The sequence below is a fragment of the Lichenostomus cassidix genome, chromosome 2, assembly GCF_008360975.1.
Source record: "Lichenostomus cassidix isolate B80296 chromosome 2, HeHo_3.0, whole genome shotgun sequence".
Classification (NCBI taxonomy): Eukaryota; Metazoa; Chordata; class Aves; order Passeriformes; family Meliphagidae; genus Lichenostomus; species Lichenostomus cassidix.
In genome coordinates this window covers 147,943,990-147,967,893 of record NC_139482.1, presented here as the reverse complement: position 1 = coordinate 147,967,893, position 23,904 = coordinate 147,943,990, and the positions used below count along the sequence as shown (strand labels likewise).

Here is a 23,904-nt window from a genome sequence, read left to right as displayed (position 1 = left end):
CTTAAACGAGCGACGCTGTCGAGTTGCTCTGCGACGGCTACATGACAGAAGCAATTAGGAGAAGAAAGCCTGTCTCGTGTTGTGTACTGCAGTTCTTCTGTCTACACTCTTGTTCCCCCACCACCCCCTTTTTACCTTCATAATCTAGTTTTGTCAGTCATCTCTTGGGGTTTCTTTGTCCTGATGTATGTGTGTATTTGTCTTTTGCTGTTTTTTTTCTGCCCGTGGTTCCTCCCTGCCTCGCTTGTCATCTTTTTTTTGCTGTCTTAATTCATTCTCAGTCTATTTTCCACCTGGAAAACTTTATAAAAGGGGACAGAGAAAGCAGAGAAGCAAGGGAAAAGTTTTTACTCTGTTTCTGCTGGTCCATCAGCCTTGTGGTGTGAGGAGGGAACCAGCCTAACACAACTACTGCTGACATGCAATTTAGCCAGAAAAAAATAATTTTGTCAGTTTAGATGAATACGTAATATATTGCTCAGTAATGACTCTTCTGCCCTTTACTCGTTTGTTGTCTTTACTTCTGTTGCCCCTAAATTCCTATTTACACACTAAGGTAGGCTTTATGTCTTTTCAGATTACAAAGAACTGTATATTCTTGTGTAATGATGGAAATAATGTTTGGTGTTACCTCCTTGCTAATTCTTGTTGCCTTGTGTCTGCTCTGATGTTTAAAGATAATTTACTTGATCTAAATGGTTCTCGAATCAACGTTCCTTTGTAACCTCAGTTTTGGACATTTTTTTGACTTTCTACTAAAAAAAAAAGAAAACACCAGAATGACACCTTGCAGCATGTTGTGTCTCCAAACACTACTGTAGTTGGCAGCATTATAATCTGTGTCCTTGGGAGGATGTATAAGTTGTGGAAACACCCAGATGACATTACAGAAGGTGTTCCCATTCATATGGTAGTGAATTTATTGGATGTTTGTCTAGCACACTGAGTGTCCTCAATTCTCTCATTTCTTACATGGTTTAAGATCCAAAAATACCATGTCTCACCGGAGAACTGATTTCAGCCTCTGTAGCTCTGGCTGTAAATGTCCATTTGTTGTGCTTCACTTTGAGAGCATTCTCCAACTGAGAATGTAAATTCTTTCTCCATCCATAGTGTCACCGTTGGGCTAAGAAAACCTCGGGAGTTCTTGTTACAAATAGATTTCATCTTGTTTAATGGGACAGGTTTCTGTGTAGAGCAAAACTTGTGCAGCTGCTGTCAAACTCACTGTGAACACTTTGGAGTAATCCCATTGTGATCAATAAAACATGCTATTTCTTAGGCGCTAAGTCAGTCTTTTCATGGATGGAAGTGTTAAGGTCCCCCTTTTATTTTTTTTTAGGTAAGAACAATGTGTGTGCAACAGTGGTAATCTTCTGGGAAACTGACAAACTACTTTGTGTGTGTTCTTTACAGGAAAACTATTAAATTTTTTCTCCTTCACTCCATCGATTATCTTCAACCTTCTTTCACCCAACTGTAACTTCAAAAGCTTAAAACTTTAATTCTGTCTCCTGAAAAACTGCTGTAACAATGGAATCCATGTGTGGGCCAGAACCATGGAAACAGCACAGTTTTACAGTGTTGAAACATGAAAGGAAGTGACTCGCCCAACTTTCTAAGAATTTGTGTTTAGACAAAAAAACAACCCAAAACTTGCAAAATACTGTTCTACTATTCCAAAAAGAAACTTTGGGTAGTTTTTTTGTTATGTTGTTAATCTGTTACTCTAAATCCTTCTAACTAGTTACAGTTTTAAAATCAAAGCAGAACTCCCACTTCCCCCCCTTAAAAAAACACCCCAGAAAGCAGTTTTCTTTTACATTGTGGTCTGCAATGTGCAGCTCTGTTTGGAGCTTTTTAATATTTTGCCTGAGGTAATTTCTCCTTATTCTCTTCCCTTGCTGGTTGTGCCTTTGGCACTCATTTCAGTACCTGGTAACACATTTATTTTACATTCTGGAACACCTCCGTGCTCTTTGCTAAGTTCCTGTCATACCTGAAGCACAAACCAGCCTTTGCTGACATGCAGAGCTAATTTGTATTTCAGTGCAGGATCCACACAATCCTGTCACCTTTTGAAGGCGTGGGTGACTTGTGGTGGCACATTGTGTGTCACAAGTCCTTCACGGAAAATGACAAGGGAGCTTCAATCATAGCAAGCAATGTCAAGACAATGTTTCTTGAAAGAAAAACATCCACTAAAGCTATCACTTGGAAGAACAAGCACTCTGTAGTACAAATAGGGGGTACTACACACGTATAGAATACATGTCCACAGCTTTCCCTAAGCCTGCCTGAGGGTCTGAATTGTTATGTTCATGAAATGTCACAATATTTCCATCAAGATTATGTGATCACAGATCATAATGCTGGGAGATATTTCTGATAGATCTGAACCGCTGCCAGCACACACATGTCCCTCCTTAAACATCTGAAGTGCTTTAGAAGTTTCCTGGGCTTGTTTGGAGTTAAACACATCTCCTTTTGTGATAAGCCACTAAAGGGTAACAATATTCTTGTAATGTGGCTGACATTCTTAGAACAGTACTTTTGATTGAGTAGGTGTTCTTATAGGTGATGTTTAAGCTCGTGACTTCACAGAGCCACGACAGGGAGTTCAAGAACATGAGAATCATAAAATCATTTTAGTTTGAAAAGACCTTTAAGACTGTTGGTTCCAACTGCTAACCCAGCAGTACCAAGGAGAGAGAGGGAAGATCCCCCCTGAGCCTTCTTTTCTCCAGGCTGAGCCCCCTGAGCTCCTTCAGCTGCTCCTCACCAGACTTGTGCTGCAGACCCTTCCCCAGCTCTGTTCTCTTCTCTGGACACACTCCAGCCCCTGAATATCTGTCTTGTTGTGAGGGGCCCAAATCTGAACTCAGCATTTGAGGTGTGGCCTCCCCAGCGCCTAGCACAGGGGGACAACCACTGGGCACAGTACTGCCGTTCAAAGAGCTGATGCTAAATGAGACCAGTGACTGCCCATCCCAGCACTGGGCCTCGATGGCAGCAGAAAATGTTTTTTACGTAGAGTCTGTGTGCCTGGCTCGGTGGCTGGTGGCACTTTGCCTCCACACTTTTCTCTTGCAGGAACTGCAGGAAGCTCAGTGCCAGCTCTGGAGAAGGCACTCTTATTGGTTTGAACCTAAACTCCAGTAGTTTCCTCAAATGCTCCCTTACTGCTCAGACTAGCAGGATTGGGGTAGCAGTGCATTAATTTGCTTTTCCTTTTTCTACTTCTTATCCCTCCTCTTCCCCCACCCCCTCCTTTTGTGCTGTGATCATGTTCACCATGAGCCTCATGTTCTCCCTGCTGAGGGGCCCCAGATTTGGTAATCTGGCCTTTCTTGGCAGCTGCTCCATCCCTCAATCCCTTCAGCTGCCCAGCTCCAGACATCTCTACCTCCTTCTGGTGCAGAGACCAGAACTGGACACAACATGTTGATGCTTTACTGTTTTGCCCAGTAATGTGTTTAAGTACCATGTTTTCAGTACCCTTCCTAATGAGACACAATGTTTTATTGCCTTTGGCCAGCTACTCCAGTTTGAGCTGATGATTTCAGAGAAAACAGTGACTCAGCCTTCCTCCCGCAGTTGGAACTGGAGAAAGTGCAAGCTTTACTTGGTTAAGGAGGTATTGCTCAGAATTTTTTCCCCAGATGCATTACATCACAGCTCTGTGTTGAAGTGTAGCTGCTGTCTTAGCAACTTGCTTCATTCTGTGAATCTTGTTGGTTTTTTCCCCCATTGATACGACTTTTGTTGACCCATAAGGGCTTAATATCACCTGCAGGCTTACAGAGTTCACTTAACTATTTTGTGATGCTGAAAAAACCAATTCTTGAGGAACTACTCCATCTTCTTCTCTATCCACTCCTCTCTTCCCCAAAGGGAAAAGGTGCATATAGTACTTGTGTAGATATTGAGACTAAATTCTTTATCTGAGTTGCTTAGATACTGCATGTTCTGTAACTCAGTATGTAATGAGATTGATCCCACCTGCCCCAAGTAATGACTGAGTGATTTCTCTTGCTCTTCCTAATCTCCTTAAATGTAACCAGAACCTTTTCATTTGATATGCTACTGTTCAGTGTGCCTGGTCAAAAATTTGGCTCCTAGAGATAACTGGCTGCATAGATAACTTCGTGGTCATGCTCAGTGATGTGGTATAAATGAATTTGAAGTGTCAAGGTGCATGCAGAGTTCAGGGCAGAGTTCAGCTGAGATGGAGGAAAACACAGGTGGATTATTCTCAGAGTCTTAATCAGAGTTTGGATTTTTTCAATTCAAAAACTTAGTATGTAAGAGCCATAAGCAGAGTGATTTCGGAGGAGTTTCAGTGGTAGAGGGGAAATTGAGATTTGAAAATGTTGAATGATTTTTTTGTGTAGATGCTATAAACTAAGGAGACTTAACACTGATTTTGTTTTCAAATGGGAAGAGGAAAGCAGGTACAAACAGAAGAGTGGGGTAATGAGAAGAATGTGATAGTAAACTGACAATAAATTGAGAAATTATGGAAGCAGATATGAACTGAAGGTGTTCCTGAGGTATGGGATGAATCAGCTGATGCTTGTACTGGTGTAACACCACAAAGCTTTTGCATATTTAAAGCCACTTGGGATATGTCAGATGTGGAGATCATCACACCATCAATGTGCCTAGTATCTGTTTTATCAACCAAACATAGAATTTGAAAATTAGTGTTTGTGCAGTATTTCAGCTGGTCCTCTCATTTTTCCTTCCTAAGTTGTGTGTTGCCTTCATGTTTCAGAGGCAGCAGCTTGCCTTAAAACTAATAACTGGTAAAAGAGAACTTCTCAAAAGCATAGCACAGGCTGTGCACGTTGCAGGGTGTCACAGTGGTTCATTCTCGGCCGCTTGCTCGTTAACCTTTTCAGCAGACAGAAATGAGAGCATTAAATCATTACTGCTGATACTCACAGCTGAAGCAAAGATTTAAACCAAGATAATAAAGGACTCCAGTGCAACGTGGATCTCCTGTGAAGTAGGGCTGTAAACACAAGATGTGTGGTTTTGTATGCCCAATTTCTTCTGATCTGGCCAAAGCACAAAAGAACTGCTGCCAGGTTTAGTGGATGGAGGTGTCTGTCCTGTAATTGTCCCCCTCCATCTCTCCCCAGGGTAACAGATGAAGATTTGCAGCTAAGCTGGATATTCAGCTGCTGCTGTGCCTAAGGCAAATGCAATAAATATGTCAATAGGGGGAAAAAACCCTCTAATCTGAGCGAGCAAATGGTATTTTTAGTGCTGTTATGACTGACATGTGAATACTGTGTCAGGTATTGGTGTTTGGAAATCAGGGTAGCCACTGAAAGCCAAAACAGTTTGAGCATTTAAAGACTTGTAAGGATAATAAAATGTTTAGGAAAAATGGGCCTTTACTTTTGCCTCTCATTCTACATAACTAACTTATTTAAAGATTGAGTGGCATTGAAAATTGCCCTAAAAATTGCCTTAATGTGAAATGATAAAATAAAAGGTTGTTAACATTCTACCCTGCACATTACTAAATTAGAAGTATTTTAGATATAGGTTACAATTGAGATGCACTTTTAATGATGAAGGGAAAAAAATACATAGATGGAACAATGCAACTGGTGGTTTATACAATCTTTAATCATACTGTAAATCTTTAATCATCAATCTTAATTCTGTAAATCTTAAATCTTCAATCTTTAATCAATCTGTAAAACTTTTTAACAGCTTTTCCTTCACCCATATCCTTCATGGGTATGCTGTCAGGATGAATTCATTGCATCTCCAAGGTCTTTGTTCAGTAGATCAGATGGTCATGGATAAATCCTTGAGTTTCTCAACAAAAGTAATTTTACAAAGCATTCTTCTTGAAAGATGACTTATGTTTTCTGTTTACTTTTTTGCTCTTTAAAAGAACAAAAATATTTTTACGTAGATGATGAGATCTCAATTTTGTTAAAGACTGGAGGAACATCCTTTTTAGCCTGCCAGAGACTATAGGAAAAGAGACTTCCAGGTGGTTGGATCCAACCTCTAAGACAACATCCTTCAGGAACAGCCACACAAAGCTGAATATGCATCCATATTCGTGTTACTTGGGTACCATGGCTAAATAGGAAAATTGCATTTTATGTGGAGTCTGTGATATTCCTCATTTAGTTGCAAGGATTGATGTCCAATGACATGTGCTGCTTGGCTTCTTGGAAACTGTGGTCTGTGGTTCCTCGTGTGCTGCGAGCCTTCGCTCTTCCCTGGAAAGAGAGATTGGTTTGTGAACTGAATATCTGAATTGATTTCAAGGGAATGCTGTTAGGCTGGAGTCAGCCAGCTCCTGCTACAGGACAACAGGATTAAATTTCTTGTGGTCTGCTGCTTACCACAGCTCTGGAAAGAGATCAGTGCTGCAGATGGGGCAGAGTCTGAGCCTCTGGAGTTGTCCATGGAGCCAATATTCTCATTTTACCTTGAGGAAGAATAGGAAGCTCACAAAACATTCCTGTTTTTGATGATTAGATGTTACTCTTGGAAGGAAGATTTAAAGTTGTGGCTCCTTTTCTAAGGAAACATTTGGTGAAACTCTGCAATGTAAAATGCATAGTTTTATAAAAGCAAATACAGTGGCAGAGAGATCTGGTCCTCAGGGCATCCGTAAATCACAGGAAAAACTACTGGTGCTGGGATCCACAAAGCCTATTTGAAGACTGTAGTGCCCCAAACCATCTCAGTACATATAGAAATAATAGTAGTATTCTTTGTTTAAAATACTGTCTTTTTTGTTCTTCAGTGAATTCATGTACATAACTGGTTTACTTGGCAAGTTTTCTTTGGCTGAGGAACTTTCTTGTTTTGTAGCACCTCTAATGTCATTTCAGCTTGTTCCTGGTCTGCTATAATAATCTCTGTACAGTATTACAGAAACCTTGCTTGGAAAGGAGCTCTTGAGGCCATGTGCTCCATCTTCCCAATATCTATAGGGGATAAAACCATTTTTCTCTGAGAACTGATTAGCCCTTACAAAGTATGTAAAAGTTTGGCTATGATAAAGAATATGATGTGAAAGTAATTTTTCTTTCTGCCTATTCAAACTGGCAGTTTTTTCCCTGCCAAGTAGCACAGTGAGATACTTAAGAATATAAATGCAGAACACGAGTGATCCCTTGAAAGGATCAGTAGGAGCAGAAGCACTTGAAATATGATTCATTGTAGATTTCACTTTGAAGAACTACTTTGGAGCAGATAAAAAAGTAAGATTGGTTCACATTGTACAGCTGCTGTAAATGTGGTTTGTGTGACAGCACTCCAAGCATTCAGAAAGTGAGCTGTAGGAGAAAAGTCAGTTCAGGCCTCCCGTCATGTGTGGGAATCCTTCCCAACAGGACAGCTCTCCAAAATGCTCTCAAGCCTCTCATTTCAGTCACAAACCAGATTAAAACCCTCACTTTTGTTTTTTTCCTCTTCATATCTCAGCCCTGGTTGAATTTCTCCTCTCTAGAGATTGAAATGCTGTAGTGTGCTTCCAAAAGGGGCAAGTTTTACACAGCAGAGAAGTCAAGTTTATAAATGCAATCTGAAATGAGTAGTAGCTACCTAAGTGTGTACTCTGTTTACCTCTCCATGAAGGAAGCTTTTAAAGTGTGGCCAGAATCCTCTCATCTTTTTTCAGTATTAGATGTTAAATGAAAAACCATATTTGAGAATAAAGCTAGGAAGTTTGAAGCCAGAAAAGATGAGAGTGAGCTGGGGAGATAGGTGAACTCAATGATAAGAAAAGTCATAAAATGACTCCACACTAATAGGAACACCTGAAGATAATGAGCATTTCACTCACTGTTGCTTTTACCTTTGGAACCATGAAGTGTGTATTTCATTTATGCAGTTCTGAGTTGATATTTCTGCAGTGGCTGGTGTTTGCCAGAATTAAAATTCATCAGCCTGGAGGGGACTTTGTGCTTAATGGATGTAATTGAAAAATATCTTACAGGTAACTTGCTAAATGCATATATGCAATTTTGAGTATACTGATATGACCTTCAGGCTTCAATTTCTTCTCTCCAACTTGTTTTAAATTCTAATGTATGTCAATTAATGGCAGAAAACAGTCTCTTACACTAAATTGTAACAGTAGAAGGTGTAGTTGCAGGAAGCTGTTCAGTAAACTTGTCCCAGAGGTGCAGCATCTCTTCAGCTAATGCTCTTATGGGATTAATTTGCGGTGGAACATGGAAGTAAGAAATCTTTACAGTGTTTGACTTAAATATAGCAACGGTGCTGATGGTGTCAGTGCCCCATTTGGGAAGGTCCTGCTGCAGTAACAGGATCTGTGTGAACGCTGGCAGGGAGAGATCGCAGCGGAAACAGCAGCTCAGGTGTTGGGGACAAACACTGGAATATGATCAGGTCTTTTTTTAAAGTTAAAGTATGTGTGTGTGTGTTAGCTGCAGAGCTTTTGCCTGTTTAAATGCTGAGATGTAAATGTTTTCTGCCTGTGTGTATATAATAACAATAATAACATATTTTTCTAGGGGTTATGTTTACCGTTATTTTCCTGACATCTGTTGTGTAGGCACATATAACCAAATAGTCTGCTTCAAAAGTAATAAATGCTGCAGTAAAGCATCCCCAGTACACAAGAATTAAAAGATTTTAATGCAGTGTTTGTAGTAACTTAAATCTTTCAATAGTTGTTAAGTATAAATGGAATTTGGACATTAGTTTCTATCACTGTAGAAAAATGAAAATCAAGTATGGTATTTTCTGATCCCCACTTTTAGATGCTTTACTCAGGTGGCTGCGGTTGTATTGTGTAGCCTAGTGACAAGCAGGGATTTTTTTGGTGACTTTTATTTAAAAAAGAACATGGAAATTAAACAAATACAAACAGAAAAAATGATGCAACATTTAATTTCATGTAACTTTCCAAATTGTCACTGCAGTTTTCTTTCTGATGGAAGAAATTCCATATGTGCTGATTTGGATTCTGTGCAGGAGCTGTTGTTGAGTTTTTTGCTTCCTTCAGTTCCTGTGTCTCCTTGGCTGCGCTTCTGTCTCAAGGCATTTCTTACATGTTAGATGGTTTTGTTCCTAAGCAGCAGCATGATGAGCATCTTTTAAATGTACCTTAGTATCTTTTTAAACTTTGTGTTCTAGCAGACTAGGGCATTCAGTATTTTCTCTGGAGGTTTTAGTGCTCTCCTGTCGCCACTTTGATTTCACGCTTTAAGTGTGTTTCAACTCTTTGTTGTTGTTTCATCATCTCCTCAGAGCAGTGCAGTTAATTTCTGAAATTTTTAGTGGGCTGCCTTTAAGTTTCAGGTGTAATTCTTGTTGGTATTCAAGTTTCATCATGTTTTCGTACCAAAGACATGGATTGTAACAATCTGTTGGTGAGAGCAGAGCTAATAAATTTATTAAGCCTCGTTATTTCTTCTAATAGGTAGCAAAGCAGTGACCATCTGCCCCAATAATCTCTGCATCTGTTTCAGCTGCTACATCTATGGTTAAAGTTCAGTTTCCATGTGGATTTTGTACCAAGAGGGACAATTTATTACTCAACTTTGCTGTTTCCTTTAACCAGATAGCTCTCCAAGCCTTTTTCTTAGGTTCCGTTCAGTTCTCCTCTCATTTGTTTTACTGGCTCCCCTTTCTCATCCCCCCCCCTACTTGTATTTATTTCAGTTTTCATTAACCCCTTGATGTGTGTCCCCAGTCCTTGTCCTTACACACTTGAGAAATTCTTTCCTTCTAGTTCTTTGTGGGTTCTAGTTTCTGTTCTGAGCTCTGATGGGCACCTCAAGTCTCCAGTCATGATGATGTATACTGAGATGACAACAAAAAAGCAGGCAGGAACAATATAATGACTTACAGTTTATAATTAACTATCTAAGAAAATGTAATGTTGTTTTTTTTTTTAGTGTATAATTTTTAACATGTTTTATTTGGACTCTGAGATAGTGGTCATTGTTTGCAGCTCAAGACAGCCGTAGCATTTACTACAAAAATGTCCAGCAACTCTGTCTAATATGCCTTAGTGACGAAAAAAATAAAAATCAGTCTCCTTTATTTTAATCTTATTTCTTGTGTTCTGTGCTTATCCAGATGAAAGCTTGGCTACATCTTCTCTAAAGATTTAAGAATAAAGAAAACATTCTGTTATGTCCTCTTTGTTTGCAAAGACTATCCCTGACCCTTTGAGCTCTGAAATTCTGTAGGTGATGATGGTGAATTTTGTATGTAACACTTAATTTGTGCCTAGTGACCTGTATTCTGCGGCAGTAATTAAACTCATTGCCTTCAGTATAATCTTTGTCCTTCAGTTAGGTGAGCAAAGCATAATCCTGTTAATGAACAGGGTGAGACAAGGAAAATGCTTTTGATTTGCATGTGGCATTCCTGGCAGCCAGCAAATTGCTTCAGATAATGTGCTTTATTAAACAAGTATGGCCTTGCAGGAAAATTATTAGGCCAATGCAATTGCAGAGCTATTTTTTTCTTCGGTTTCTAAATCTATTTCTTTATTGTTACAGATATTTCAAGACTTCCCTTGCCAGCAGGTAAGTTCTCTTTTTTTCATTTATGTCTTGATGTGACAACAGGCAGCTTTTAAGGGCTTGCTTATGTTACAGTCTTGCTTTTATATTATCAGAATATCATTTCTTACTGGCACTGCCATGGTACTTAGTCATGTGGGGATCTGAGGTCAAAACAAAACCCGTTGAGGTACAGATTTTTTTTTCCATTTAAATGGTGTATTTTGACAAGGGGAGGAGGTAACTGAGGTGTATTTATAGGCAGTTGTTCAATATGCTTGTGAGATAGTTAATGCTTAAAGCGATTCAGCACGAGGTGTGATACAGCTGGCAGGGGAGCAGATTAGGAGCAGCCACAAATAGTATTAGTGGGGCTTCAGAGGGACAGTTTGCAAGGAAATGGGGATGGAGGGTTTGTGGGAGGAAGGAATCTCCCCAGGTTATGGTAGGGAAGGTGATACAGCGTTGACTTGGCTTGAGGTCACAGGTGACTTGTGTCTGAGCTGCTCTACTGGACTCTTCCATCAATGGTGTTTAAAAATTAAAAAAAAACCCAAACCCCTAAACCTAAAAAAAGACAGCAAAACCCACCAAAAACACTGACCCCAGCGAAAAAACCCAACCCCACTGATCTGTTTTTTAAAATCAGCACTTTTGTTTATTGTTTGTTACATTTGGTCTTTAACAGAGTTTTAAAATTCATGCATTTGTTTGTGCTGTGGGCTTGAGTTGTGATACAGAGCTGAGTGAGGATGTGTTCTGTTCCATGGCAGACAGAATTTGTCCATCTATTCCCTGTTTGTAATGTGAATTCTAGAGTCCTGACTGAAGTGCACTTTTACTCCTGGTTGATCAAGGGATTGGATGTTTGCTGTTAGGGCTGCTGCCTTTTATCCCTACCCTCTGCCTTGGTGATTTTGCTTATGTATCCATTCTTTCATTTCTTCTTGCTGGTATTAATACCTTCTCTGAAGGTGGCTGCTCTTTCCTGTCAGAATCAAATAGCAATTCCAGTTAAAAGCTTGATAGCTGATATGTTGTAGTCTTTCCCACAAGAACTTTGGAGCAGCTCTTCTGCAAAGAAAATTATGTTTTCTTGAAGCAGTGAAGTCTAAATGTGAAAGTTTTCTTTTACAGAAGACATCTTTAAAATTATTTTGAATGCTGAGAGTGGTTGTCAGGCAGGGAAGTGCTTGTGGAAAAATAAATACCTGGTGTTTAGGTCAGGCTGATGGGAAGATAAGGATTGTTGTAAAGTTTTTTCTGCAGTTTCTAGGACAAGGATGTGTGATGAAACTTTTTCTGAGTTTATATTTGGGCCTTTTGAGTTTGGCTGGTGTGAATCTGAGTCACAATGAGATTATTCTTTTTAATTTGAGTCTGTGTGTGGGAGTGTCCTAATTGTACTCCTTCACTGTATCTTGGAAGTACTGATAGAGGGCAGAAGTTTTCCCAGGATTTTCACAGGGTGAGCTTTTCCCATGGCATAGCAAGAGGTTTTTATAAAGAATATATAAACTCCACACCATGGCTTAGCTGTAGCAGAGATTTAGCATTACCCCCTGCTAAGTGAACTAAGGAATCTTGTTTTAAAAATATGCTTCAAATATTGTCAGAAGGGAAGGATGGAGTCCCACAGAGGTCTGAATTGTCCTGGGGAATTACAGTGTTTTTATAAATGACCATGACAGTGGACTTGATGTGCCTTTATCTGCCAATAACACCAACACAAAAAGAGTGAGGAGCACATGGGATGATGTGACTAAAATGCAAAAGAAATTTGATAAATTGGAAAAGCAGCCTGGATAAAAGATATAACATAATTGAATAAAAGATGAGGTTCTGCATTCAGATGGGAAGTTTTAATCATCAGAACTCATCTTTGCAATAAATAATGGTATTTTCTTATTTCAACTTTTGAAGAACTTTTTTTCCTTGGGTGCTACTTTCAGCAGTGGACAATAGATGTCACTAGAAATGTTCTCACTTTTGACACCTGGTTTTAGTGCTCTAAATTTTCATCATAATATGGGGGGCAAGGGGGAATTTTGCAGTGTTTAAAGATTTTGCAGTAAGAAGGAGACTAATTCAGATGGTGTCTTTATTGTAGTGTCTTGTTTGAGGTTGCAGTATACATAAATTTGGTATAGTCAGTGGTATATCAAGGTCATCCAGAACACTTATTTCATGGCAAAACCTTGTAAAGAAGGATTGTTTCTATGCTGGAGAATGCATTAGTTGATGAGGTCATTAGTTAAATCATTACTCAGGAGAGTTATCCTGAATTAATCTGTATCACTGCTTTGAAGTTCATGGGTAACTTGGGTTTTTCCTGCCTTGTAATTGAGGCCATGGAGATGAGCATAGAGAATTTTTGGAATGTGAACCGGGGGGGGGTTGGAGAACAATTTGCTAAAATATTATAATTTCAAAGGTAGATAGAGAACACAGTTCTCCTGTCTGGAAGTGAAGTTCTCTTGCAACACAAGTGTGTTCACAGCATGCCTGAGGGCATGAAAGACTAGTTTCCTCTGGTAAATGCAGTTAAACTTTCTCTGTTGACACTGTTGGGATTAAAAACAATCCCTCCTGGATTTTGTCACGTTCTAAATTTAAAACAGCTCTAGCATCTGTGTGATGTAGGTGACTTTCCTTAGAGCTGATCCTTAGCTCCTGATCCTGCAGTGCAAATATGTCTTCATTACCAGAACCAAGAAATAGTAAGAAAGCAAGAAGCTGTCAAAGAACTAGAGGAAAATAAAGACAAATATATGAAATGAGCATATACTGGATTTTTGATTAAAAATGGAATAAAATATTATGCCAAGATTGAATCTCAGGTACAGTTGTTTGTTCTCAGTGACTCGTCCAGATAATATCTGGTGAGTCAAATAAAATCTTGCTGACTCCCAGCATAAAGTATCAAAAAATTAATTCAAAATAAGTTTCCTTTGTCTAGTTCTAATTTCAGATATGCAGCGTATTTTAAGTCTGATGGTTTTGTGTTCACTTTTTGCTGTATAATGTACAATTTAGGTAAGCACCATTTGCACACTGTCATTGTTATCTTGAAATATTAAATGGCTTTGTAACTATTTTTACTTCCAAGTACTCGTTTAGGACAAAAAAAAAAGGTTACACAATTTCTGCTCAACCTAAAGTTGTTTCTGAATTAAAGGCATGTCCTCATTCAGTCTCTTGGTGTGTTTGGCCTGGCTGTTTACACAGGGCCTGCTCATATTCCACTTAATAAAATCAGATTCATCTCCTGCCACCTTCCACAGCCTTGAACAACCTCCTGCCACCCCTTCCTCTTACCCACTGGGCAGGAGATGGAGTGTTTAATGCTGTGCTCTGCAAAAGATCTTCTTATCCTAAATCTACACCTGCTGCCTGGGTGATGAACTTAAATCCAGCAACTAGGATTTCAAAAGCCCCAAAGGGCTGGATGCTTCCTACGATGTTAAAAGATGGAAAATTAAAAATCAGTTGAGGTATTGCCAGAGTTGCAGTAGGCAAGAATTGACAGAATTGAGGTTATGCAGAATTCTTAAAATAAATGTTCACATGCATTACAGAGGGTAATAAATTATGCAACGATTATTCATGCAGCTGAGAATAAACTCAGTAGCATGAGCAGAGAGCTGTTGTTAATATCCCTGCTTAAAGGGGGGGAAAAGGTAACCAACTGTGTAGGCAGAAATAAAAAAAGTATTAAATAGTGGCTTTTTGATTTGTCACTTCAGTTTTAAGTAAGAATTAAATACAGGCTGCACCAAGACTGAACAGTTCCTCTCATTTCAGAATGCCTGGCCTGGTGCTGAAGGGATTACACAAGGAAACTTGCACTTTTTCTCTAAAAGCTATACTTCCAGTAATCCCTATGAAAATCAGGATTTTTTTTCTTTTATGCATCTTTGCAAATTTTATTACGAATTCTGATTTTTACACAACAGTGAACTTAATTTTCATATGTTTGTAATGGCTTGGGTTGTAATGATTTTATTTGCATGATGAGTATGGAACTGAAAACATCTTAGTTCATGAAATATTAGTGCTCTCAAGTTAGAATAGCTGCCTGCTCTATATGGCTCTGAAGATGTGAGAAGACTTTTCTTCTATTGATGCAGATGTGCCCTGTAGCTTTACTTCTTTTCACTAGCAGCAAGGCAGATGTTATTTCTAAATTTCTGAATTCTGTATCACAAAACTGCAATTACTGCTGGACAAGGTTTTTGCTGACAAAGCTTAAATGTCACTTTGAAGAAGTTTCACTTGTTATTTGTGCATTAGATCTTCCTGGTTTAGAATTCTGTTGAATAGTTTTAATATCTCTGTAAAATGCATCTCCCCATTGTTGTATACCTCTGATATCTGGAAAAGCAATGTATTTATCCTTTGTCAACTGTCGCTGTTGAGTATCTAATTTTTTGTTTTGAATGCTAGGGGAGGTTACAGCTAAGATCTTGGCACGAAATCTGTGTATTTGCCAGCTTTTCCAGTGAAACTTTCTTGCCTAATTTTGGCTCAGCTTTTGACACTGCCCTCTTCCCTGCATTCCTATCTCCATATTTTATAGCTAATGCTCACACAGGGCAAGAGCAGTGGCATGGTTTGGTAAGAAAAGGGTTAACATTTTTATCAGTGAGGCTGACCTATGCAGTAGTATTGAGGTGATGAGATATATTAAACACCTCAAGAAATTGTAAGCTTAGTTTTAGTCATTTTCCTTTCGAAATTTGAGCCTGACAATCCAGACAGTTTCCAGGTCATCTCACTGTCCATTTATTAAGTCCATAACTTCATCAACTTGTCTGTCAGGGTGCTGTCATGGGAGACAGTGTTGAAAGTCTTGCTGAAGTTAAAAGAAATGACAACTCCTCATCTGCTAAGCTTCTATTTTAATCAGAGAAGTTCATTAGGTTGGTCAGGCATGTTTTCCTTTTCATGCCAACTATTTCCAATCACCTTATTGTCCTCATTTGTTTAGAAATGGCTTCCAGGGTTGCTCCTTCCATCATTTTGTCAGCAATGGAGATAAGGGTGAGCAGCCTCAGTTATCCAGACCCTCCCTTCTTCAAGTTCCATTTGCTTTCTTCCATCTGACAGGAACCTCCCCCATTTGCCATGGCAATCTGTGAAATTATTTACAGTTAAGAAACTTTCCCTGGCTGCAGAACATTGTTTTCCTGTGAGTAGGGATAGAGGAGAAAGGTGGGGATGGCACAGAAGGAAAGAAGTTTCGATATAAATAATTGAGTATTAAAAAAAAAAAATCACGACATAAAGCAGGTGTATTGGGAATGGTGTAGCACCTCTAGTATCTGCTGCAGTCTAATTTGATGCTTAAAGAAAGTGTAATTTGATATATTGGTCACTTAATGGGACCATGACATGATTGCATGAGGAGGTAGGGAGTAAGATCTGATGACATGAAAGGTCCTTTGAGTCCTCTGCCCTGTGTCCCTGTGAGTGTTAGCAAGCTGGATCAATAAAGTCTGACACTTTGAAATAAACAAAAAAATCAGCAGTTCAGCACATTCCTCTCTCATTTCCTGTCTGTAGTTCTGCCTCCCAAGGTTCTGGAGACATCTGCTCTGCTGTGAGGATTGTTCTTGCTTATTCCTGGGCAGTCATCTCAAAGTGGAAGAATTCCAGTAGTCAAGGGTGCATCATATGCAAATGCACCATATGAATGTATAGTACCTAAGATATTTTTCTTCTTTGTTTCAATTAATTTCTAGTTTAGGACAAATTAATTTTTTTTTATCTGCTTGCTTAGAAATTGATATTACAAATGATGTCATTAAGAATTATGCTGTTTGGAGGGATAAGGATACTTTTTCCAGGGAAAATTGTTCAACTTCTTTTTGCAAGTAACAGAAAAAGGTGTGGCTGCTCCACTCTGGATAACCTGAAATATCCTGAATTACAGCTATCAAGTTCAGCCTTGAGTTAAATGAGCTGCACATACTCTCCATTCTTTTAGATAGTGTACCTGATTTTATTCCTAGTTTGGGAAGTTTGTTTTAGAAATAATAAGATTATATTTATTTTCTTGCTGAGGATGATGGACAAGAAACCTGAGCCTCAGTGTTATGTGGGCACCTGGTGACACTCCTCAGCCAGGTTTTCCACGAAGAGGTTTGTAAGTCTTCCATCTGAGAGGTGACTAATTTATGTCTCGTGTAGTTAAGGGTGTAGGGAATGGGGATCATCCACTACTTTATTTTAAACATACTAACAGTTAGCATTCTTCTTAAAAAAAAAAAAAAAAAGGGCAAGCTTTTGACAGAGCTTTTGGACAAAATATAAAAGCAGAAAACCCTGAAAATTCTTAGGGGTTTTTGTGTGCTTTTGGGGTTTTTTGTGGGGGAGGGAGGAAGGGACACCTAGGGCAGAAACTATCGAATCTGAGCTACAGATTTTTCTTGGTACAATATCAGAGGAATTGCAGCGGGACCTAGAACTCTGTAGTACATGCTGTCAAAAAATAAATAACTTGTAGTAATGTTTTGCTTGGAACATGATGCTTGTGTACTCTGAGAAGATGTTTACCTGTTTTGGTGTCAGTGTAACACAGAGCAAAAATAGTTCCTTGCAGGTTCTGTGCTATTAGATATGGGTGGATATCCAGGACCTGCAGCTCAGACTCAGCCAAGGCATTGATTCCCTAAGTGAGGAAGGTTCATTCCACTCTGTACAGCCACATGGATGTTCTTGCTGGTGGTGGTTGTGCAGAAACAGCTGGAGGGATGTTGGTAAAGATTACGCAAATTATGTACTTAGAGATCTGAAACGGAATTTTGTCTGGAGTCCTCCAAGGTTACAAAAATGGGACATTGTATGGTTGCAAATTTTAGAAGGATTTTTTAAGGGTGTTTTGTATGTGGTTAGGAACTTCCAGGAATTTTTTTTTATTTTTTGTAGCAGCAGGTTTTTTTGGTTTATAGAAGTTTTTATATAGGCAGGTTAGGGTATGTGTGTCTGCTAAGAGTGATTGGAGAATTCATCTATCTTCTTTTACAGGAGAAAAAAATAAATCCAAGAGCAAAGCCAGCTATGAGGGCTTTGGAGGGCAGAGAGTTTTAATCAAGGCATCAGGATATTGTGAATGAGATTCTGTTGCTCCTTTACAGCACAAAACCTTCAGTGGCAGTCACTGAGAGTGTCTTGTTCTGGTGCAGAATTACTTAAGGAGAAGATGAAATTTGGCAAACTGGAAAGCCCAATAATCATGGTACCTAAATATGTGCTCTGTTCTGCTGATGCCCATGATGCATTCACCGTGTTTATACAACTATTCCACAGAAAGTGCAGTTTCTGTGTATTTCTGTAACCCCTTGCTGTAGTGTTGGAGTGTTACTACCCAGGGTTTTCACAGCAACAGCTATGGAGTAAAGGAAAGGTGGGGAGAACAGTGTGACTGAAAGAAAGAATCTGAATATCAAGCTGGATCTTGTGTAGTTGGCTTACACAAAATGTTAGTTATTAGTGTGTGTTTTGTTCTGCAAGACCTGGGCTGGGAGTGGCTTGGGATCTTCTCCCAAAATACACATGAGCTTGTTTGAAGAGGAACATCTCTGACTAGAGTGAACCAAGAGGAAAAACATTGCGAGGCTGAACTTTAATCAACTATTTTGTTATAAGTTACGCCTAAAATGACCATAAATAAAGGATTATATGATCTTTCCTTTAGTTTATTTTTACATCCTTGCCAGCTCTTAATGTATAGTTGGAATGCTCTCCTTGTAACTCATTTGTGCTGGCTTTGTTGGCTCAGCAGAAGACTGGGAAAAGGAAGTTGTAACAAAAATTGTTGCCTATGGCTTCCTTCCCCCTTCCCTTTTTTATTTTCAGAACGTAAAGAACATATTTAAGAAAATATCCCATCACCTTATGATAGCTTTGATGTCTCGTATAGGTATTTTTCCTGGGGATCACTAATTTGAATATGAAAAACTGCAAAAACTATTTTATCATGTATAAAACTGATGTTCTTCAGGTTTTCATATGGGAGGGTCAAACTTAACAACAAAGTTTGCTCTTGTAGAAGTACATTTTTCCTCAGGACTTTACTCTGACAAAGGGTCAGGATAACAGAAGTGGGCTGTTAAATGCCTGTGCTTCTATTAGTGAGCTGGAATTACACTTGAAATGGATGTGAAACTTCTTAAGAAATTCTTAAATTGTTGAACTCTGGCACAAAGATGTTTTCCAGATCATATCTTAATTCACTAATTATTCCTTTAAGAGGATGTGTCAAGTTTCTAGCTATTGTCCATTCATATGACTTAGTGGAATGGTTTCTCATGGTTTGATTTCTTTCTTTTTGTGGCAGTCTTCGAGAGTTATCTGTGATAACTCTTTCTGTGAAAGGCTTAATACAGAGAAATACTGGAACTGTATTTCCAGGGTTAATAGACTTTATGTTGTGATTCACTTTGTCTTCAGATGTCTGAAGTGGAGCAAATTTTCATGGATTCGAAGAGCAGCTGAACTAATATCTCTGATCTCTGCTACTGATTTCTCCTCTGTGGTGACAGTGACAGGACCTGAGGGAATGGCCTGAAGTTGTCAGGGGAGGTTTGGGTTGGATATTATGAAAGGTTCTTCACCCAGAGGGTGGTTGGGCACTGGAACAGCTCCCCAGGGCAGTGGTCACAGCAGCAAGCCTGACAGTTCCAGGAGTGTTTGGACAGCACCCTCAGGCACAGGGTGGGATTGTTTGGGTTGTCTGTCCTGTGCTGGGCCAGGACTTGGACTTGGGGATCCTTGGGGTCCCTTCCAACTCAGGATATTTTATAATACTAATGAAACGTTAGAGTGCTACAAGGGCTTTTAGTCCCAGTAAAAAATTACTGATGGGCATTGAAATTCCTGCTGACTGTTCCCTGGTTAGCTGTGTGTCCCCCAAGAAGCAGAGTAAAAGGTATTATTGAAACTTGAGGCTTTACAGTAGATAAAGGTGAGGAAGCCAAATGATAGAGTGAGATGTTAGAGGTAGTGACTGCCACAGAGGTTCTGAAAACATGAGTAACATAATTATTGAGATTTTTATACAGAACTTCTTAAAGGAGAGTATTAAGTAGAAATTTTAAGGACAGTGATCAGGCTTTGTCTAGTGACATGCATCCTTCAAAACTTGAGGGGGTGGAGGAGTTGTGTCCTTCTACCCAAGGCAGATGTGACTTAAGTCATTCCTTGAAGATATTTAACATATTAAGATGACAGTTTCACATCCTCTTCTGTAATTTGAAATTTCTTACTATGCATTTATTTCAGGGTCCTTGAACTTCCCTACTGCCAGTTTAAATTTATGGCACTTGTTCTCTCTGTCTGTGTGGCAGGATAAGGTTTATATTCTCCCTCTGTTACGCATTCACTGATTTTTTTTTTTTTTTAATTTTTTTTTGTCCTGGTCTCATGTTCACTTAAAAGCTTTGGTCCTGAGTCTTGGTTGAAATGCATCAAATGGGATTGTGGAGTGCAGTAAGTGAGGTTTTTTGGAAGCTGTGCTCTGCAGCTCAGAACTGCACAAGAGATGAGCTCTTTGCCCTGTCAGATGCTGTTAAATGCTGACAATGTTGTCCCTGTGATGTTTGCTAATGTAGGTCGTTCAGGCTGCCATCAGAAAGGGCTTTTTTGGGGTTTTTTTGATGTATTGTTTACTGTCTGAAGATATAGGATACTTATTTAACATCCCTGCCTCAGATCTGAAGAAGGGCTGTGCCCAAGCATTTCTTCCCCATCTGTATCAGTTGGGTTTGTACACCTTGGTCTCGCCTACTTTAATTTTTATTAACAGCATTCTTGCCCGTGTGTTTTCAGCTCCATCAAAGCACTGCCTTTTGTGCTGAAGTTCTCAAGTCAGTGGGTAAAGTTCAGCACACTTAAAGCTCAGCTTAGTTGGAGCTCCAGAGAAGGGGTTGCATTGGTCTGCTCATCAATTTACTGCTATAAAAGGCTTCAGAGAGGGGATGTGTGCTGCCTTTGACACACTGAATGCTGTTCCATCTTGTTTCACAGCTAGTTATCTCAGCTAACTTCAGCTGTGTTTGGTGGTGAACTCCTGGAAGCCTTTTTTAAAATGAAGCAACAAATTCTTGTGTTTCTGAGCTCTTTGATATCACTCTGCAGGCATTTTCCTAGGTAAACAGAACTTGCTCAGCAGAACTGTGTGGTCTTGTGTAATTGGAGGAGCAAATAAGGCTATTTAAGGTGGTGGATTTTGCATTGAATAAAAGATTTTGTGTTAGCTGAAGATGACCTTTGATTGCCTGTAACAGCATCAAATGGCTGCCTGAGGAGCTGCTCCTTGAAAGTTTATTGCTTTCTCATGAAGCAGTGATGTAGCTGAAAGCTCCTGTGAAATGAATGTCCCTTCTTGGTACAAAATAGGAAGAGGAGTTGATTTAAGTAAATAGGAAAGGAATTCTCTGTGGTTTAGAGGCTCAGCTACACCTGGCCTCTACCAGAGGTTCTCTTAAACAGAGCATCAAACTATTTTTTTAAATTTTTCAATCCAAATTTTGCTAATTAGAGAGGGAAAGGGGGACTTGTGCCTATTTAACAATATTTTCCTATTGTTTTTAAATATGCTTGTCTTTGCTTGATAGCTCAGGCACAGAATTTGCTTGGTTAATAGAGCACCCTTAATGTTTGTGTTATAAAACTTTAAAAAGATGTTCTGCAAAGATTAATAATTAATTTTTAATTTTCTGTTTCCTTAGACTTGAAGGGTATCAGCACTGGCTTGTTGATTTGTTCTGCAATTCTGGGGTTTTAAACTTAAATAGCTTTAGCCTATAAGAGTTTGTTTATACTTAAGGGATTTATGCTATACTCATCCTTCACTAAGCAATACAATAGGAATTGTTCCAGCAGTGTGTTTTTATATATAAATGGAATAATACTGCATTATTACGAGGTCATGGATCATGGTTTTATTCAGTTTGTAATTGCATTTAATTGGGATTCTGAAGAGTTGCTGATGTTGTATCTGTGGTTTATGTAACACTGGGAATCAGTGCAACTTTTTGCTAAAAAGATGTTTGCATCCAGAAGTGTTTTGGTGAGCTGTTCTAACTTTGCATGCAGCATATGGAGGAGAAGCAGGACAAGGAAGACATGTCCAGATGACACCATTTCTGGTAAATTAACTGGGCCCATGTAGTTGCACAGCTTTCTTACTTTCTTTTGTATAATTGGTTCTTACATAGATGAGAGAGAATGCAGCCCAGATATGAAGAGACACTGAAGAGATTTGCTGACCCATAAGCAATTTCATTTTTCTATATCCCTCTTAGAAGGTGTGGCTAATTATTTCTAGCTTACCCTTGAATTGATAAAGGTGGATAAAGAAACATCTGTAAGGTCAACTGATCCACTCATGGAGCCCTTCCAATGAACAAAAGTAATCCTCACAGAATGCATTTCCTTTAAACAGCATCAAAGGGCTGCAGTCCTTCCCTTTCAGATACCTTCTACTGTGTCTGCCTTATAAATGGAAGGTTTTCACCATAAAAAACGGGAAGTTTTATAAGGCCAAGAAGGGTTCTGGTGACCATTTGGATTGCTTTGCCTCACTTCTTCTCCAGTCACCCTACATGAGAGAAGGCTGAAGATATGCAATGAAAACTGATAAGGACAGTGAATCTGTCAGAGACCAAAATGATCAGATTTTATTCTACAGTTAAAGAAAGAACTGCATGTGTACAATTCACTTTTTCTCTTTTTTCCATCTCTTCTTTCCAGTTCTCCATGAAGCAGATTTTAGCTTTAAGCAATGGAATAGTGAATGAATTTGTCAAAGATGTCTTGAGGATAGAAATGGTTTTGTTAGGTGGACTTCTTTGTAAATAGCCTAGAACAAGAAGAAACAGAGATTTTGAATCAGTGTCTTAAGGAAGGAGTAATTTTAAACTTTCTTTAGCTTTCATGGCATTGACTTTATCCTTCTCTACAGTAAAGCCTTCAAAAAGTAAATAGAAAGAAGTGGGAGGAGATGAGCAGGTTAGTCCACCCACAAGGAAATCTGCTACAACTTTCATGCCTGAAAACTAATAGAACCCATATGGGTTTAAAAAATGGCTAGTCTTTATTTATGGAATAATAAAAATAAAGTTAACTCAGTGGTCCTTTTAACATCTGTTGAATAAAACAGCATAGGCTGGGAGGCTGCATTGCTCTCTGCTCTGCTGCACAGCATCACAGGATGCCTTGGGAAGGGGAGATGTGGGAAACTTCATTAACACTGCATTCCTCCTGCTCTCCCAACGTCCTGATCTGGTTTGCTCCCCACCTCACTACTACCAATAGGATAAGATTTGAGAATAAAACCAGTGAATTCTGTCAGCCACTGTTTTTAAATGTAGCTCAAATTATCATAAGGCTAAACAGGTGACCATGGTCCAGAAGGTCATGAAGTGTTGCTTTACAACTCTGCACTTTTTGGGAATAGCAAAGGTTATCCTACTATTAAGCTCACCAAATGAAGGAATATAACAATAAATTCAGTATTGGACTGAATTTTTGCCAGAAGAATGTCTTAAGCAGAGATCCTCAGCAGTTTATATTCTAGAATGAGTTTATGCAAGCCCTCTCTATCTTTTTCCTTCAGCAGAAAAATGGCCTAATGTATTCTGGAGCATGGAATTCGAGTTTGCTCATATTGCAAAGTCTAAAATGAATTCACAGAGGTAATGCTGCTTCTCAGTTGTGCTGAATCATTCCTGTTGAAAAACTGGGCTTGGATTTTGACACTCAAAGTCAAATATAATTTTTCTTTCAGTTCTGCCTGTCGGAATGCTCATAGTTAAATAAGAACGACCATCTCTGGTGGCAGCATAATGATGAGTGAGCTTCTCAGTCCTCAGAGACCCTTGAAGGTCGTGGAGCTCAACACCCTGTGCCCTGCTGTGCCCTTTGGCAAAGGCTGTTCAGGAGGACACCGAGATAGAGAAGATGTGGGTGGGAAGGGGGTTGCTTGTGGGTAAGGATGATAGATTTAGAGACCAGGTAATCCAGGGCAGATTTCCAAAACTGTCTTAGCCAAACTGAGTAAGGCACAGTTCAGGAGTTGTCATTTTGGATTTGTTGTAATAGCAATGCACCATTTTTCAGTAGTTCCTGTGAACAAAGGTGATGTTTGTGTGACTTTGGCTAAGGGGAAACTTAGGGTAGATAATATTTTCCACTCTTAAATAATGCATACACCCAAAGAATAATTAGAATAATTAGAAAAAACCCATACAAAGAACTTGAGGGAATTATGATGAATTGAAGATTATGGTGCAGTTACAGTGTCTGGACAGCATGTTTGTGGAATTCTGGATGCTAATATGGAAAAGCAAATTAATTAGTATGCAGAAGA

General features: G+C 39.1%; 1 protein-coding gene across 4 annotated transcripts in view; it reads left to right on the top strand.

Annotated features, from left to right (window-relative positions):
• PTK2 (protein tyrosine kinase 2) overlaps positions 1–23,904 on the top strand; it is a 189,474-nt gene that overhangs the window by 29,835 nt on the left and 135,735 nt on the right. For 2 of the 4 annotated variants that reach the window (XM_085053659.1, XM_085053655.1), the window contains one exon: positions 10,527–10,553. The exons of 1 other annotated variant lie outside the window; for it this stretch is intronic. The gene's annotated coding sequence lies outside the window, so the exon portion shown is untranslated. Of the gene's footprint in view, positions 1–10,526; positions 10,554–23,151; positions 23,231–23,904 lie in introns of all 4 variants that reach the window. One more of the 4 variants, XM_085053656.1, reaches the window with a different exon arrangement.